This window comes from Saccopteryx leptura, chromosome X (genome assembly GCF_036850995.1).
Source record: "Saccopteryx leptura isolate mSacLep1 chromosome X, mSacLep1_pri_phased_curated, whole genome shotgun sequence".
Classification (NCBI taxonomy): domain Eukaryota; kingdom Metazoa; phylum Chordata; class Mammalia; order Chiroptera; family Emballonuridae; genus Saccopteryx; species Saccopteryx leptura.
Window position 1 is genome coordinate 26,229,582 of NC_089516.1, and position 6,035 is coordinate 26,235,616.

The 6,035-nt window shown below is 39.0% G+C and overlaps 1 pseudogene; it reads left to right on the forward strand.

Moving 5' to 3' along the window:
* The first annotated feature begins 809 nt into the window (after positions 1-809).
* Positions 810-3,196, forward strand: LOC136385954 (prefoldin subunit 1-like; annotated as a pseudogene).
* Positions 3,197-6,035: the final 2,839 nt, after the last annotated feature.

Below are 6,035 nucleotides of genomic sequence, written 5' to 3' on the forward strand. Positions count from 1 at the left end.
CACCTCAGAGCCAAGGAAGAAGGACTATTTTACATCACCTCTCACCTGTAATTTGTTAAGAGCAATTCTCAATGATTTCACTTCTGGGACACTTTCAGCTAAGTCAAAATCAAATGTAAACCCTGAGGCAAAGACTCAAATTATAGTAAGAAGTTATAGGTCTATATGGGAAAGGTGATTTCCTAGAATAGAGGGGAGGGCACCAAGACCATCTTTTATAGGAAGCTAGTAATTTTTCATGAATTGGTAGAAAGCAATATGTCACTTTAGTATCTTTCAATTGAATGCAATAAACTTTCAATTTGGTTGACTTGATAGTGTACTCTGAATCAAAGTTTTTTGTTTGTTTGTTTGTTTGTTTTGTTTTCTTTTTGCATTTTTCCGAAGCTAGAAACAGAGAGGCAGTCAGACAGACTCCCACATGCGCCCGACCGGGATCCACCCGGCATGCCCACCAGGCGGCGATGCTCTGCCCATCTGGGGCGTCGCTCTGTTACATCCAGAGCCATCCTAGTGCCTGAGGCAGAGGCCACAGAGCCATCCTCAGTGCCTGGACCATCTTTGCTCCAATGGAGCCTTGGCTGCGGGAGGGGAAGAGAGGGACAGAGAGGAAGGAGAGGGGGAGGGATGTAGAAGCAGATGGGTGCTTCTCCTGTGTGCCCTGGCCAGGAATCAAACCCGGGACTCCTGCATGCCAGGCTGATGCTCTACCACTGAGCCAACCGGCCAGGGCTGAATCAAAGTTTTATAGCCTGCAATTACTATTAGGTTCAGTAATTTATTACTAATTACATTATCATTATATTAGAATGAGCCTTATTCCATACAACCTTTCTCAACCTTCAAAGCAGGTTCCATTTCACATTTAAAATATATTTCTGCTAGGCAGGCTCAGAAAGTGAGCCAAGATAGTGGCACCGGTGGATCTGGAGTTAAAGGCCTTGACAGTGCTTCAAGCCAAATTATTGACACTCAACAGAAGGTAACAGTTTTAGACATACAGCCTGAATAGCTGAACAGAATAAAAAAGCATGCACATCTTCAGAGGCGGACTAAGGTCGGTTGAGGCCCCAGGCACAGAAGAAAATATTGGGCCCCTTAAAAAAAGAGACAGGAAAATAAAAATACATGTTAACTATATTTTTAAATAAATAAAAAATATTCTGTACTATTAATGTCAAAATGGCACATATGAAACCAAACTTGGTGTCATTAGAAAAAAGTGTCGAGTTGGGGTTTTATGGGGCCCTTCAGAAGTCGCGGCCCAGGGCACACACCTGGTGCCACCACCATTAAATCCACCTCTGCACATCTTACAGATACAGAGATTATGATTTTGATAGATGAAACTAACAAGTATGAAGGTGTAGGAAGAATGTTTATTCTTCTGTCCAAGGACATAATTCACAATTAGCTGTTAGAGAAACGGAAAATAGCAAAACAAAAAAATTAAAGAATTGGAACAGAAAAAATCCTACCTCAATCGCAGCATGGAGGAAGCTGAGAACGACATTTGGGAGATGCTGATGGCACAAAGGGTACCATACAAAGCCTCTAGGGAAGTCTTTCCTCCTGAGCCCTCCCATTCCTGGCAAGGGCAAGGGGTCTGTGCAGGGAAATGGCCTCTGCTGTACGCTGATGGATGTCTTATCTGTATGGTCTGGTAACCCTATGTGTTCTACATCATTCTGAGTCCCTTTCAAATCCCAACCCTGTATTTTTTATCCTGGCTCTGCCTGCCAACCCTGGCTAAAACACTTCTCTCTCCTGGAGGTGAGTCATGAATCCTCAGGAGAGAAAAAATGGGAGCCTGGACAGATAGTGGAAGTCTGCCCACACCTCCTACTATCATGCTGGTCAGATAAGTAAAAGACATCTGTGCCCCCAACTCCAATAAAATAAAATAAAATAAAATAAAATAAAATAAAATGTTCCTGATAAAAATGGGGTACACCTTCAATTAATTAAAAGCATCAGCAGATCCATCTGCTTAAAAATGGTTGCTACCTGGATCCACTATTGATATCGCCCATATTGGTTGACACGCCATCACACTAGCTGACACAGTGAGGGAGGTCATCGATCTATAACATGATCAATTCTCTCACTTTCCCTGTGTAGTTTAGTCCAGCATTTATTCTCTACTTTTCCTACATTCAAAAATGTACATTTTTCTTCTTTTTTTTAAATTCATTGACTGATTTTAGAGAGACAGGATGAGAGAGAAAGAAAGAGAGAGAGCAGTATTCATTTGTTGTTCCACTTAGTTGTGTATTCATTGGTCGCTTCCTATATGTGCCCTGACTGGGGATCGAACCTACAATTTTGGTGTTTCCCGACTACTCTCACAGAGCTAATTGGCTAGGACCTAAAATTTTTTCCTTGATTCATTTGGGCACAAACAACTATCAAGATGGCATTATTTTCTCAAACCTGGAAAATAAAAACAAGCAATCATCTATAAAATGTTCCTTTAATATGCAATTACAGGTTTAAATGCATCCTTACTAGAGATTATGGTTATACCTCCCCCTTTCCTTGTACTCAACCAGTTGTTGTGTCCATGGTTAATATGTTTATTCATGAATTATGCTACAAGTGTCATCATATTTATGTTTTGTGAATGTAATCACAATATTTGATTTTATTGAATAATACAATATAATAAAAGGTATCACCTGCTTTGCTACTATAATCATAAATAATTGCTTTGTTCTTTAATCAATTAATACTGTAATGTGCACAACTGAATTCTGTAAGCCTCAATGTGCTCTTTAAACACAGTGCACTAAATTTTGCTATGCAGGAAAATGACTACTTATAAAGAATGAATAAAATTTCTATGAAAAGCATCAAAATAAATAATTAAATATGCATAGCTCCTGGCATGTGGCTTCCTATCATAGAAAACTGTGATTTTAAAAAAAGGAACCAATTTTCTATAAACTTACGCATCTTTGAGATTTTCCCTCTACAGAGATGATTTAGGAGATTATAAAAGAACTAAATGTGTTTACTTCTTTATTATTCCATCATATCACGAAGCTATGTATTAGAGCAAGCAGGATGTAAACAGCTCATCTCATTGGACACATCCATTGAATTCTTCCTCTCTTTGCAGCTGCAGGGAACCTGCGTTCTGGCAGACTGTCCAGATGTGGACCTGAAGTTAGGCGGTAAACCAATCACAGGTTAGCTCTGCTCTTCCACTGCTGGCATTGTATGTCCCTACTTTCCAACTTCATATTCCTTAGAAAGTAGTTCTCATTTTCTAATGAAAACTCAGTAGGAAAATGAAATTAGATATATGCTTTTAATTTCAGGTCTACTCTGCAATAACCATGATGCATACATGAATGCTTGGTGAAGTCCATCATTTTCTATTAGTGACGAAGGAAGGGAAATGGTTACAATTTCACTTTGTATTAATTTACCAATATGCCTAAATTTGTTAACCTAATAAACTTAACTGTCATGTTATTATTTTATGATTTTACTTGATCATTCTGTTAAATCACTTTTGTTGTTTTCTCAATGGATAATTTAAATGATTTAAACCTCAGTGGGAGGCAGTGTAAATCACAAAGGAAATCAAGCTTAAAGTACTGTGCTCTATCCATTTCTAATATGTAGGGTAACTTGTTCTTTTGTTTCTAATTATTCCAACTTCTACCAGCATAAAATACACCCAAACTGTAACTCAGCTCAACTTATTTCCATAGTCTATATCAGGGGTAGTCAACCTTTTTATACCTACAGCCCACTTTTGTATCTCTGTTAGTAGTAAAATTTCCTAACCACCCACTGGCTCCACAGTAATGGTGATTTATAAAGTAGGGAAGTCACTTTACTTTATAAAATTTATAAAGCAGAGTTACAGCAAATTAAAGCATATAATAATAATTAATTACCAAGTACTTTATGTCAGATTTTTGCTAAGTTTGGCAGAATAAATCTTTATAAAACAACTTACTATAGTTAAATCTATCTTTTTATTTATACTTTGGTTGCTCCACTACTGCCCACCATGAAAGCTGGAACGTCCACTAGTGGGCGGTAGGGACCAGGTTGACTACCACTGGTCTAAATAATTAGATATCATGAAAATCTATTATTCAGGTACTATGGTTAGTTATTTTGGAGGGAAAAGGATGCAATAGAAACAATGCTACCATAAGACTCGAACATTTTTTTTACCTGCAGCTGTGTAATTCATTACAACTTTAAGTGAAATCTGAGTCACTCTTTCCCTACGTGCTATGCAAAGGTTAGATGATAAAAGTAGAAACCACAGTTCCAAGGCACCAATAATCTACAAATAAATAACGTGAAAAGTATAGCACAGTGTTGGTCAAATAAATTTGTAAAAATGATATATATGTTTGCTCGCTTATAGTTTGCACTGGGTGTTGGAGACAGGCTATAAGCTGGCAAAGTCATTATAGCCTAAGGCTTAGTTTTAAGACTAAGCTTTTCCCCACACCCTTGACTGTTGCATGATGTGGGATGGTGCACTCTCATGAATGCATCCATTATGCCTCAGATAAGTGACTTTGTATCAGAGACTTCCTTGTTTGTATATTGATTAAAGGTTTTGATTTCTACACTGTAAAATGGGGGCAGAGGAACTCATGCTGGGGGAGAGCAGAGAAAGGCCACGTGGAGGAGAGGAGAAGCAGCCAAGACGCAGAATGCTGAAGGAGAAGCCAGTTTGTGCAGAGTTTGTGCAGAGAGAAGGAGATGGGAACACAGGTGAATAAGGCTGGTGAGGTAGAAACCTTTGATTCTGGGAAACTCGGATAAGTGAGTGGCTTTGGGAGCCCTGAATGGAAAGGGAAGTGTTTTCCCACTGTGTGTATTTCTTGCCCGCCGGGTGCAAGCTAGGATTAAAGGTAATGGCCCACCAGTTCTTGGCTCCATTGTTTCATTACCGTCTGTCTGAATAAAATGCAAACCTGCACGGGCCAGGTGGCTGTGATGGTGGCCGTGGCTACTGGCCATACACACAGAAAGATAAGTGCTGACATGTATGAGTAGGTTGTTAAGGGAATAATATTAAGGGTGCAAGATTCATCCAAAGATGAAAAAGAGGCACCATATACACTATCTTAAAGGGTTATAAGACATGTGACAAGTGGATATGTGGCAGTAAAAATTGTTTCAGAGTGCAGAGTGGGATCAGTATGACCAAAGGCATATGGCAGAGAACTGTATTACATTCAGAGAACTCTTTGTATGGTGAGTTCAAGGCCTTCCTATGGTGGGCAAAAAATTTGACCTGAAAACAAGACAGAGAAAATGTTATAAAGGGCTTACCACCTTGTACAAATTATTTGAATTATATCATAAGGACAATGGGGAGATAACTATGGATTTAAGCAGAGGAATAACATATTAACTTTGACTTTGGAGATATATAATCCTAGCAGCCCTGTGAAGAGGAAAGTGGAGTGAGGCAAGACCATGGCTAAGTTAGGAGGCTACTATTAAAAATGAGCTGAGGGGTCTGAACTAAGGTAGTGACTGGCCGCTGGTTCAGAAAGCAGATGGCAGAGCTGAAAAGAAATTTAAGATACAAACAGACATGGATCTGTATAAAGAGGAAATAATACTTCTTACTTCTAGGTTACCTCCCATGGTTTTTATATAAATAAAATAAAGAAGAAACTATTTTGTTACTTGTGAAGCTATCTACAGTTAAGTAAATCCTATTACCAAATGCCTATGAATTAGAGATCCTTAGTGTCATGCCATTCCTATTCTTTCAGGCACAATAAAACATCTGTAATTACAAACTTTTTGTTAAAATTGTGCTTCTCACAACTGAAGAGAAAAAGAACATTATAGGTAACTCATGTTGATTCAAATTTCTATATGGAGGTACCAATGTGTATCTGCTTTGCATGAAGCTAGGGTGGAGGTAGAGCGCAGAGCGCATTCCTAGCAGCTGTGGCTGATGCAGTGCTGTGAAAACACTCCAGCACCTGAAACCCTCCTAGGCACACCCAGGAGGGAGCTTGCCCGCTATAACGAAG